This window comes from Nothobranchius furzeri, chromosome 2, assembly GCF_043380555.1.
Source record: "Nothobranchius furzeri strain GRZ-AD chromosome 2, NfurGRZ-RIMD1, whole genome shotgun sequence".
Classification (NCBI taxonomy): Eukaryota; Metazoa; Chordata; class Actinopteri; order Cyprinodontiformes; family Nothobranchiidae; genus Nothobranchius; species Nothobranchius furzeri.
The window spans coordinates 49,574,041-49,586,655 of NC_091742.1; the positions used below are offsets into that span (position 1 = coordinate 49,574,041).

Genomic DNA, 12,615 nt, shown 5'->3' on the forward strand with positions numbered 1-12,615 from the left:
CCCGGAGTTGGTCGTACCCTTGATCTGATTCGTCGGTCCTTCTGGTGGCCCTCCATGTACAGAGACATAAAGGAATACATCAGCACCTGTCAGGTATGTGCCCGCAATAAAGGTACTAACCAACCTCCCTCTGGATTACTGAAACCTCTGCCAATTCCTTCTCACCCTTGGTCCCACATAGCCCTGGATTTTGTCACCGGTCTACCTCCCTCTAAGGGTTTTTCAGTTATTCTATCCATCATCGATAGGTTTTCTAAGGCCTGTCATTTCGTCCCCTTAAAGTCTCTTCCTTCCTCCGCCGTCACCGCCGAACTTCTCATAAAACACGTTTTCCGCCTACATGGCATCCCAACAGAAATCCTTTCAGATCGTGGTCCCCAATTCCTCTCCAGGGTCTGGAAGGAATTTGCTACCTCTCTAGGAGCCAGCGTCTCCCTGAGTTCCGGATATCACCCCCAAACCAACGGCCAATGTGAGCGACTCAACCAGGAGTTGGAGGCCATGCTTCGTTGTGTATGCTCCTCAAATCCAACTAGCTGGAGCACCCAACTTCCCTGGATTGAGTACGCTCACAACACCCATGTTTCCTCTGCTACTGGTCAATCCCCGTTCGAATCTTCTTTAGGCTATCAACCTCCACTCTTCCCGTCTGATCTCCCTACAACAACCACCGTGCCACAGTTCATTCGACGAGCAAGAAGAACCTGGACCCAGACTCGTGCCGCTTTGCACCGCACAGCCGAACGGAATCGGCGACTGGTGGACCGCCATCGTCGTCCGGCTCCACCTTATGCTTGTGGACAACAAGTGTGGCTTTCGACCAAGGACATCAAGCTCAAAGACACCAGCAAGAAACTCTCACCCCGGTTCATAGGTCCTTACACCATATTTGAGGTCATCAGTCCCTGGTCTGTTCGTCTCTCTTTGCCTCCCTCGCTCAAGATCCATCCAGTCTTCCATGTCTCTCTCATCAAGCCTGTGTCATCCAGTTTCCTGTGTCCCGCTTCTGCCTCTGATCCTCCGCCGCCTGTCCGTCTTGCTGATGGTAGTATGGGTTACCGGGTTCGTCGCCTGTTGGATGCCAGACCCCGTGGCCGAGGTCGCCAGTTCTTGGTTGATTGGGTGGGTTATGGCCCGGAGCACCGTCAATGGATCCCCGGTTCTTGGATTGACGACCCATCCCTCATCCGGGAGTTTGACGCTTCTCGTGCCTCCTCCGCCTCTGCCTCCTCCTCCTCTTCGCTGCCGGGTGGCGGCCCTTGAGGGGGGGGGGGGGGGGGTACTGTCATGGTTTTTGCTGAATCTAACTGTGTTGTGCTGAATCTTCTGTGTGCAGGTGGGTGTGTCTGGAGAGCAGCTGGAGAGCAGCTGCTACCTATCTGTTCATCAGTGGTCAGGGGATTTAAGGAGCGTTGGGACAACTCATCAGTACCGGATGATACTCAGCATTGGGAAACTTCTCCTCCACCAACCAAGCCTCCATCAGCTGCAAGAAAACTCACCGGATTCCAACCCTGTCTGCCAGTCCCGTCGCTCACCCCTGACCGCATGCTCTCCAATCCCCACCTGCCAGCTCGGACACCTCCAACTCTGGTACTCAGCTCCCAGCCTCACCTGACTCTCGCTCTACCAGCTCAGCCAGCCGTGACTTGCCCACCCCTCTCAGCCTTACCAACAACCAGGAAACTGTAAGCTACAAACTCATTTCTTTCACGGTCAAACCTGCATATACTCACTCCAGTCTCTGTTCTAGAACCCCACCGGAACCATCGGATCTCAGACCATCATCTCCTTCGTACATTATAATAAACCTTTTTTACTTACCTTTGTCTCCGTGCATGATTCTGCATGTCGTGGGTCAAAAAGCTGCAGCCCAGCATGACAGTGGAGGACTCTGAAGACGTGTGGATATTCGTGGTGTTGGTGTCGGGTTTCCTGCTCAGTGGTATTGGAGGCTACCTGGCTTACCAGAAAATTAACAAACTGTCGAGGAATATTGGCCTGATCCCGGAGCTCAGAGATGGTTTGCACCGCGCTGTGAATTCATAGACTCACATAATTGTCGAGATGAATCGTAAGCTTGGAACTTTGGCCAAGATTCATTATTGGCACAGAAGATGGATGCCATCAAGGAGAGAGTGGACAAATATGCACGGATTGGGATAGATTAATGTCCATTATTGGGATTTTGAGAGGTTGAGGACCAACAAACTGTAAGACAGAGAGGAAATTATCTCTGTCTGGCCCCAAAACAACTTCTAATCGGAATCTGGCGCCCTTGAGCCTGCAAGGCTACATCGAAAACTCCTCCCTTAGAAGATATGTGGAATGTGCCGTCGCTATGGCAACTCAACTCTGTCTCCTATCCCAGACTGGGGGGGGGGGGGGGGGGACTGCGGGAAGGCCGCTGAAACGTTCCAGGGTCACTGCAACCCTCCAGCCCTCAATGCTCCTCCCCCATCCACACTGAGGTGACATGCGCTGCTTATAGTGGCTGCAGGAGCTGAAGAAGGGATAGTCCCAAACCCACCACCCCACCTAGTGGACACTTATGTTGTGTTGTCTGAAGTCTGTTGCATATATGTTTGAGGTGTGATGGAGGGCAGCTTTGAAGTGCCCTTTTTTCCCCTCCACCTGAACCAACCCTCATGTTACCCTCTTATCTCTATTAAGGTAGCGCGACTCAGGGTTGCGAATGACCACAGTCACCAATTTTTGTCATGTGTCTTGTCCATGTATGTCTGATCTCTGAATTGTGTGTACTGAAACTCTAATTTCCCTCTGGGATTAATAATGTATCTTTGATTTGATTAACAAAAGCTAAACTTACTGCCTGCCTTTATTTTTCATTTTAAATATACTTTCCAGCTCGGCAGCAACTCCCCACGTGATCATGACACCACCCTCTGTTCTACCAAGCAGGGGTGCATCAATCTATCAGCCCCGATCTCAGGTTTTTGTTCAAGATCAGTGATTGACCAAAAACTGCAATCGGTGCACCCATAGGTAATTAAGCAAATCATTGCTATAGAATACCGGTACTTCTTTTGGACAAGTGTGTCAACACTAGAAGAAGAAGAAGAATATCATTTCTATAGCGCCTCTCAAGATAGAAATCACGAGGCGCTTCACAAAAACAAAAAATGTAAAAATATAAAAAATAATTTAGAAAATGGTAAAAAATATATTTAAAATGAGCAAAAAATAAGACAGCTGTGATTAAAAAATGTAAAGAAAGAGAGAGTGAATTGGAAAGAGGGAAACCAGTGAATCCTGAGGAAGGTGGAATAGGTGGGGAGAGCAGAATAAAGAGAGAGTGGTGAAGAAGGTCATACAAAATACACTAGCCAACCCCAGACCCTTCCTTATGGGAAGCAATGGGTCTGGGAACCCTTCTATTCAAATAATCCCACCCCCTGAAATTTCTAACTAAGCCAATCAGGGCTGAGCAGCATACGTCACACACCACGACGCTGAGTTACTCAAAAACATGGCGACTGAACCAGAGTTCGCTGCGGCTCTTTTCTCTGTTCTAAATGACTTGAACATGTCTTTAAAACCACAACAAGTAGAAGCTCTAAAAGTCTTTCTTCTTCTAAAAAAGATGCTGGCGCCTTCGCCAGACGCCATTATGGACTACAGCCAAAATAACTCCAGTGTCACGCGGTACAGTCAGCATTTTTTTTCTGATTGGTTATTCGTGAGCTGGCTAGTCCCGCCCCAGCACCTCTCTGCCTGTGAGTAACCAGACTAGTTCTCTGTGTAGACAGAGGACGAGTCTGGCAGACCAGGCTGTGTCAACACAGGTGCAAAAGTTTTGTTTTCAAAATTAGACAAATTAAAGTCTAAAGGAACAAATATGATTTCGAAGTTCAAACAGCAATGTTCATTTATATTTGAGAAAATGTCCTCATGTCCAGTTGAAACTGGTATTGTTTCATGAGTATTCATATTTGTTTTCTCAACAAAAGGAAAATGAAGCATTGACGTAATCTGCTTTTAGTTAAGACAAAATCGGTATTGGCAAGTCAGGTTTTTCTCAAGATTGCTAGACTGCTGTCCAGAGCTCATCTGGAGTCTGTGTTGCATGCCTTTGTCCTGTCTCGGCTAGACTACTGCAACGCTCTGTATGCTGGTCTGGCCCAGTGCACGGTTGCACAGCTCCAGTTTGTGCAGAACTCTGTGGCTAGGTTCCTGACAGGCACTAGATGTCGAGAGCACATTACCCCAGTGCTGGCTGCTCTGCACTGGCTCCCGGTAAAATATCGAGCTCAGTTTAAAATCTTAACTCTCGTCTATAAGGCCCTCCAGGGCAGTGCCCCCCCGTATATTATTGCGCTTTTGAACAGGTATGCTCCATCTCGGGCTCTTCGCTCAGCCGAGCAGGAACTTCTGGTGGTCCCCCGGTCGAAGTTTCGATCGAGGGGTAGACGTGCTTTTTCTATTTTTGCTCCAACTCTGTGGAACGAATTGCCACTGAGCATTAGACAGGCTCCATCCCTTCAAGTTTTTAAGTCTCGTTTAAAGACTCATTTTTATCTGATTGTGTTTCAGCGCTAGGGTCACTTGAATTGCCCTAACATTATGGTTTTAACTATTCTTCTTTTTATACCGGATGCTTGATTTTATTTTGTCTGACATTTGTTTTTTTAATCGATTGGTCTTATTCCAATACCTCTTATCTGTAATACTGTTTGCTTGCTATTTTGTGATTTTATGTTTTTATCGTGCTTTTATGCCCATGTATTGAGAATGTTTTTCTTTTAGTGATGTTGTTCAGCACCTTGGGCTTCGGATAATGTTGTAGAAGGTGCTATACAAATAAAATTTGATTGATTGATTGGTGACTGGTGATCGGTCAAAAACTGCAATTGGTGCACCCCTAGTGCCAAGGCGTAATATGCATTCACAAGTCTGGTGTTGCAACAGTGTTACTACCAAGCCTGGCAGCACTAATGCCAAAAATATCCTGCATTGCCATGGCACGTTCATAAGGCACACCATGGCGGCAGTATTACACTGAATTGATGACATGGTACGTCCTCTAAAAGGGACGAGAGACTGAGTGAGTAAGTGTCTGTTCTTAGGAAATAATGTGAAATTCTAGCTCATTGGAGATCTAGTTTTCAATTTAGAAATTGAAATAAATTTACGTATGATAAAAAAAATGATAATGTTTTGTAATAATAGGGACATGTATCATTTTAATTAGTCTAGTTTTATGACTATAACATCAACCTGGCCAGGGACTTCAAGTGGAAATAGCAGTAAGTAGCATCTCTGCTGTCATCTGGTACCATGCATCTTTCTCTTATGGTTAATGTCAAATCCCTGTATAAATAACCTTTACTACTCTTTAGGGAGCATACGATACCAGTATCGGTATTGGTGCCAATACAGATACCGATACCAGTATCGGTATCGGTATCGTATCTGTTTGAGAAAAAGTGGTATCGTTGCATTCCTACTACTATTACTATTAAACCATATCTTGCTTCTCTGTGGTGAGAGGTCACAAAAGCTAAAAAGCAATGTCACGTTTTAAGCTGCGTAAGCAGCAATTGTGCTAAAGAACCACAAACCATGTGCACAGCTCTGCTGAATGTCCACTCACACTCCCCATCAGACATATAGAGATAAAACAACAGTTCTCCCGGCCTAAAACTGCCTGGAAGCCTGATTTTAACATAGTGTCTCACCCCAAAGGACTGCCTCTGGTGTGTAAATGACACAACACAGAATCTGTTTTCATTACATGAACACTGTGCATCAGTTTTAATTGAACTCACACAAACACTTCAGATAAATCTCACAACAAGACCCGTTCATTGTTTATTCTGTTTACTTTTATAGCAGAAAATAAAAAATACTGCATTACTTTTACGCGTCCAACTGTTTTACCCACCATTCAAACAATGAGTGAAATGAATTTAATTTGCTCTTTCATCAGTAGGTCTTTGTCGTTTTTAGACTCCCAGAGGAAAACGGATAGTTTTTCAGCTTTTAAGCTTCTTGGAGAAGCAAACTTATTACTGAGATGTTGAAATTTGACACAGAGAAAGCAACGGACCATTCCTGGATCAGGCTAAGAACTACAAAGCTGAGAAATGCAAAAGAAGACAGTATAGCAAAGCACGACTGGTTAAATGAGCTCAGTCCATTCTAATAAAAACCTCACTGACACTGTTGCATGTCATGCTACTCAAAATCTGCAGCTCAGGAGGCCAAATCAATACGCCAGCACTTTTTGTTTTTATTGGATGTGGATTTATGACACTGTGTTGACTGTATATCTGGCTCAAAAAAGTCCTGAGCTTGTGAAATAGCTGAGTGGGTGGTGGGCAGACTATGCCATCAAGTTTAAGACTCTTTTATTATTATTTAAAACCACATCCTGAGGATTTCAGCAACGATACAACATCACTGTCTCTCCATGTGCAGGTGCCAATACACCGGCTGCATTTATGCTGATAAAATATGACAAAAATCTGCTTTGGTTTGATGGCGTTAATGTACTCAGCAAGAACAGTATTAGTTCATATAATTTAGTAGGGATGTGAATCTTAGAGCACCCCGAGAATCGATTCCGATTCTCGGGGTGCTGATTCGATTCAGAATCGATTCTCAATTTAAATCGATTCACAATCAGTATTAAGAAAGAGTGTCAGCTCCAGGATGAACTACTTTGTTGTACAAGTTAGTTAAAGCTAACGGACATTTTTATTTGACTTTAATAAAAGTCATGCTCCAAAAAAGCTAATTTACAATAGAGTGATTCTTAAACTGTAACCAGAACAGGGGCGTGTCCAGGGAGTGGCCTGGGGTAGCACATGCCACCCTTGGAATCTGATTGGCCACCCCAGGTGCCACCACACTAATTTACCTTTAAATAGGCTTTTCATTGTCCACAAAAGGCTTGGGGGTAAAACAAAAAAAAAAAAAACACAACAATTGGTGCCACCCATGCACAAAGTTGTGCTTCAGCTGGGCCACCCCATTTTAAAAGATCTGGACACGCCACTGAAACAGAAGCAATCTTTTGACCAAAAGGCAACATTTATTTTTGTTTACCTTGTAAAATATAACAAATCTTACCTAACAGTAGCTTTGAAAGTAATATGGTCAAATACTTTTCAAGTATGTGTAGAAACAAGTTACATGAGTAATCCTGAGTACTCAACTATCAACTTAGAAAATAAATATGAGAATATCTCAAATTTCTGAGTATGGACAAAATGACATTCAAGTGCCCTCTTATCAGCAGATTCAAACATAAATCATCTCAATTTATGGGACCACAAAAGTAATCAGAGTACTGACTCTCCTAACAAAGACCAAAAAAGTGCATCTCAGACCCGTAACATGGCAAATATTTCAGTTCTTGGAATCGATTCTGAACCTTTATAAATAAGAATCCCGATTCAGACTTGAATCGATTTTTTTCAGCACCTCTAATAATTTAGATTAAATCTCAACAGATAATCTAAACTGCAGGTGTGGAGTTTTTATCCCACATCGCTGAAAACACACACACACACACACACACACACACACATGCAAAAGTCTAAACTTGGCTGACAAGATGAAATCGGATGGTTTCAAAGTGTTCATAATGTTGCTATGGTTGCACTGTCAGTGGCAACGGCTCTTTGTGTTTCACACCCTCTAGAAACGCACAGGTAAGGAGGGAAAAAATGTTAACACCACGCGGCAAATTTCTACTTCCAAAAGCAAACCTGTCAAAACATAAAATCATACAAAGCCTTCAAACACGAGGCACTTAGCTGCACTCAGGTAATTATACCTGAGTGACAAATAAGTAGTTTTTTGTTATAGCATCCATTAACTCAGTGTAGTGTAGTTCCACTTGGCAGAATTAAGGAAAAACAAAACAGAACGCCGGTGCTGAGTTTGCGTATGAAAGGGACTTTTGGCTTCAAATTGTCAACAAAAATCCACCGACCGAGCCAAAATAACATTCAGCCCACAACGCTGGTTCATTTTCTAACACTAAATGGATTCTGAATTGGTTGGGAAGGACACAATGTATTAACTGGGCTCTCAGCATCAATCCAGGTCACGCCTGAACTGTGAACACGGCATTAGTGAAATTAGACCCTTGAGGTTTTCCTAATGCTGTTTTCCATCTGTGTGTGTGGACAAAACTTGGGACAACACACGGCACTCGGGTCACGCTGGATATAACCGACCCAGCAACCCCGTCGAACGTGTGCGACGACTGTGTGTCTATGTGGGTGAGTGTGCGACGCGCATTAGTGTTATTGTGCGAAGCCTTCAGTGTTTAATCCCCTAATCTGCTGAACCCTGGAAATCACTGCAGTCATCTGTCAGCCAGGTCAGAGCGGGCAATGCAGCTCACCACGACTACACTCGTACACACACACACACACACACACACACACACACACACACACACACACACACACACACACACACGCGCGCACACAAATGCAAGTCATTTATTCAACAAGGCCAGCCTCATTCCAGTCTAATGAAGATTGATGCACCTCTTTCCAGGCCTCACAGGTGTCGTGGTAAAGTATAAATATAACCCACACAGAGGATGAGACAAAGGCAAAAAGCACAGAACCATAAAGGTTAGGAAGCAAACCTTTTCCACAGACATGCCAGTAGGTCCACGGCACAGGGATTTGAGAGCGCGTGAGGGTAATCTTGTGTCCAACACAGACTCAGGAAGCGTTCAGGTTCTTAAGTCAAGTCTATACATAGCAGACCCATTAGTGTGTGTGTGTGTGTCTGAGTGTCTGTGCATCATGCCAAATAGGACACCCTGAGGGCTTGTCTGGAGATTGTGGTTGACGTGGCCTGCTGCTCTACGGCGTGAGCTCCTATTAGCACTTAAGACTGCAGCTCACAACACGTATGCACTCGCACCACGCCAATCGCCACGATTACACTTGACGGATTAGGCAGCTGACTTGTTAAAGAGGGACAAAAGCAGCCTCTATGTTTAAAAGTCCCGACAGAGATGAGGACAACCTATTTGGTTTGTGTGACTGTATCTGTCAAGAGTTACAAGACAGGAAAGGGAGCAGGACGGAGATCAAATAGCGTCAGAGATCACAGGCTGGATTGAAGAAAGCTAAGGGTGGAGGAGATAAGGAGGCCAGGGGGGGGGGGGGGGGGGGGTCCAGTGAGAGCTGAGTGTGAATTTCAACATGGTGTCTCATCATCAAGATCTCGGTGGCATCTGTGGGTCTGTGAGAGTTTTCATGTCACAAGGTTGCAGTGGCTGTCAGGCTCTGGGATCTACAGCGTGTGGGCCTCTTCCTTCGTCACTCTGCTGAATCCCAGCTAAACGTTTGATATTATTTCCTCCTGATGCTTCCTTCAACTTTCTGCCTACAAACGCATTCAAATCTTTAACAATAAAAAATCCCTCTCATGATGAACACTGACTGGTGAGTGTCCTGCTGCAGTTTCTCTGCTGCAGCTCGAGGTGAAGCAGCTGTGTGTTCAGCTCCTCAGTCACTATGATGGAGAAAATCCGTCACAACATCTGCAAAAAGCCTGATTTATCAGAACCCCTTAGTGGGAGTGATTAAAAAAAAAACAACTGTGAGGCACAAAGTGCGTAAGAGAGGGAAGAAAGTGAAGGAAATGCCGCTGCGTCTGTGCGCACTGGACGCAGACTGCGCTGGTGCTGATGAGAGACGTCAGGTCAAACAGCCATGAAGCCAACTCCCACCTTTAAATAAGTTGATGACATGATTTAATTTGGTCAACATGCTCTTGGGGATGGATGCTGCTGCGATGCGGTACTAGCCCCCCCTCCCCCCAATATTAAACCCGCTTCAGATGTGCACAGCCGCCTCTCATCTCCATCCACCTTGACCCTCAGAAGAAGCAGCAGCTCCAGATAAATATTTCTGTTGTTATCACCAGATCAGATGGAGACATCTGGAGACAGAACTAACCGGAACCCAGAGATTAATTTACTCCGTCTGTGCGACACAATGACGGAAACCGCTGTGCGTCCTGTGGAAACTCGCGCGCGGATCGCTGCTGTTATTCCGGTGAAAGGCACCTCAATGTCACGGCTCCGCGCTGCCCTTCCCGTCCTCCTTTCCAGAAAGCGACACACATGTTCCGCTTCAGACCACAGCTGGCGAGCAAACAAGGAGTACATTTTTGCAAAACACCACCATGACGTACCTGTTTGTGTGCGTGCGTGCACGATCCGCTTTCTTCAACTTTTCCTTCCTCCTCCACTCGAACAGCCCGACTTGTTTATCGCATACTTTTCTTTTCACCGTCGAGCCGCTTTGCTGCACAGACGCGGATGGAGATGGCAGGCTGCGAGCCTCCGGTTCAACATCCCATAGCTGGAATCAAACGGAACAATCCATCCAGGTGACCGTGACACAGACGCGCGTCTCCGCGTGGTGCTGTTTGGACGGGAAACGCAGCTGGTAAAGTGGACATGCTCTGGGAACGAGGTAACGGCGGGTGAAGGCTGCGCGCGGCGGGGGCAGCGACCACCAACACGAGAGAGGACCGCGACTCGCGGAGCGCGCGCGCACGGCCGAAACAAGTCAGTGGTCATTAACGGCGAGTGTGTATAATCCGCCGGGGACTATCTGCTGCAGCTGCTTCCTGCAACACCGGACGCATAGGGATTAAACAGTCAGGAGTCTCACATGCTCTAATGTCCTGGATCGATCTCTGGGGCTTCGTCTTGAACTAAGATATAAATATTTCATATAAAAAATGGCAATAGAGTACAAATGCATATCCAGTCTCCTAAACAATAAACATGCATGGAAGAGTGTTTCTCTGACTATAGGTGAGCCTGCAGTCTCAAAACTCTGGGATTGTACATGATAACCTGCATGCTCTTCTCTGGGTCAGAAAACTCCCAAGCACTGTATACTACAATCATTCACACAGTCACAGCCTGGTCATGAGCTACAATGTAGCCACAGCGGCCCAGGGACACACTGACCAATGCAAGACTGCCACCGGTCCCTCCATCACTGGCAGGCATGGAGGTTGAAAAGTCTTGCTCAATGATAGCAAATGACGTGGATGGTGCCTTACAGGGCAAAATGCTAACCCCCGAGCCACAGTTGCCCCAATGAAACAATGTTCTGACTAAGGCCTAGCCGGGTTTTTTAAAAACGAATATCCGCCCCTCCAAAAACTTGCATCCACACCACCTCGTTTTAAAAAAAACTCTGTCCACACGTACCTGGATAAAAACGTTGTTAAGGACATGCCAGACCTGTAGGCGGCAGTACTTCCCCCATTCTTAACCTCGTCCTTCGTCTGTGGTCTTCCGCAAGGAGCAGTAATTCCACTTGCAAAAACAAACAAGCAAAAAGTGCTTGGGCAATTGATAAAGCGAGCGCAGCTCTGAGGGCATCCATGCTGTCGGCTAGTGTAAACACAGGTCGCAAACGTGGTGTCAGCATTTTTTTGTCGCGGAAAGTGACGTTGCGGACCTTAAAACTCCGGGTTTGTCTGTCCACACGCAGACACCCAAAAGGGAGAAAACGCAGATCTTCACTTTGGCCGGAGTTTTTAAAAAGATCCATTTTCGTGTGAAAAAACCTCCATTTTCATGTGGATGACAGGCCAAAACGTAGAAAAATACCCTGGATACGTTTGGACAGGGCCTAAGACTTGAGAGGCCTGATACCCTCTAATGGTAGGACATTGGCATCAATGTGATTTCAGGAGGCATCAGCTTCATCCCACAGACCAAAAATATGTCAGAAAATTCTTCATTGTACCTAAATGTGTTTGTGTGCACGTGCACGCACACACTGTATGTGACACTGGTTATGTGTGCTTGTGATGGACTGGCAACCTGGCAACCCAGTGACAGCTGGTGATAGACACCTGCTCCCCATGTGAGGATTAGAAATTGAGTAAGTGAGTGAGTGGGGAGAAGTTTCTGTGGGCTGCAGCATTTATTTATGTTTTAACTGTGAATGTGTTTCATTTTCTTCATAGAAGCCCCTTTAAAGTGTCCATCACTCACGCAATTGTGCATCCCTCCCCATTCAGGTGCTCACTCGCACGACACGACACAGACAGCAGCAGGAAATGAGTACTATCATTGTGGAGCTTAGCAACAAGTAGTTAAATAACAGGCAAGTAATGTAATATGTACAAAATTGTGTTAGTAATCAGAAAACTAAGTGGTTGTCTTTACCGATGTGTTTTTGATACTGTGTCAATGTGGAGAAACGAGGGCCTGGGCGGCATTCGATCCCCAGACTCCCGGATGAGAGTCACGAGCGCTAACCAGACAGCCAAGGGACATCTCCATGGCCAAGTAACCAGGACGCATGGTCAGTCGGAATACAGTCAAGTTAGAAAGCGGAGTCTGGGGACTTTAGGTTAGGCTCTCCAATCTCTGGGGCTGAGGTAACTGAAGTGGTCCAAAACTCCTCAGTGGCAAGGTCCGAGGGGTGGATGAGATTCGCCTGGAGTTCCTTAAAGCTCTGGATGTTGTGGGGTCGTGTTGGCTGACGAGGCTCAGCATCGCCTGGACATCGGGATCAGATCCATTGGATTGGCACACTGGGGTGGTGGTCCCCCTATTTAACCTTCTCAGGCTCAAAA

General features: G+C 46.0%; 1 protein-coding gene across 8 annotated transcripts in view; it reads right to left on the reverse strand.

Moving 5' to 3' along the window:
- The window catches only part of tenm2a (teneurin transmembrane protein 2a), a 374,562-nt gene extending 363,890 nt beyond the window's left edge, over positions 1–10,672 (reverse strand). For 3 of the 8 annotated variants that reach the window (XM_054738553.2, XM_054738565.2, XM_054738550.2), the window contains exon 1: positions 10,198–10,672. The gene's annotated coding sequence lies outside the window, so the exon portion shown is untranslated. The remainder of the gene's footprint in view (positions 1–10,197) is intronic. The other 5 variants (XM_054738576.2, XM_054738571.2, XM_054738559.2 and 2 more) reach the window with 2 other exon arrangements.
- Positions 10,673–12,615: the final 1,943 nt, after the last annotated feature.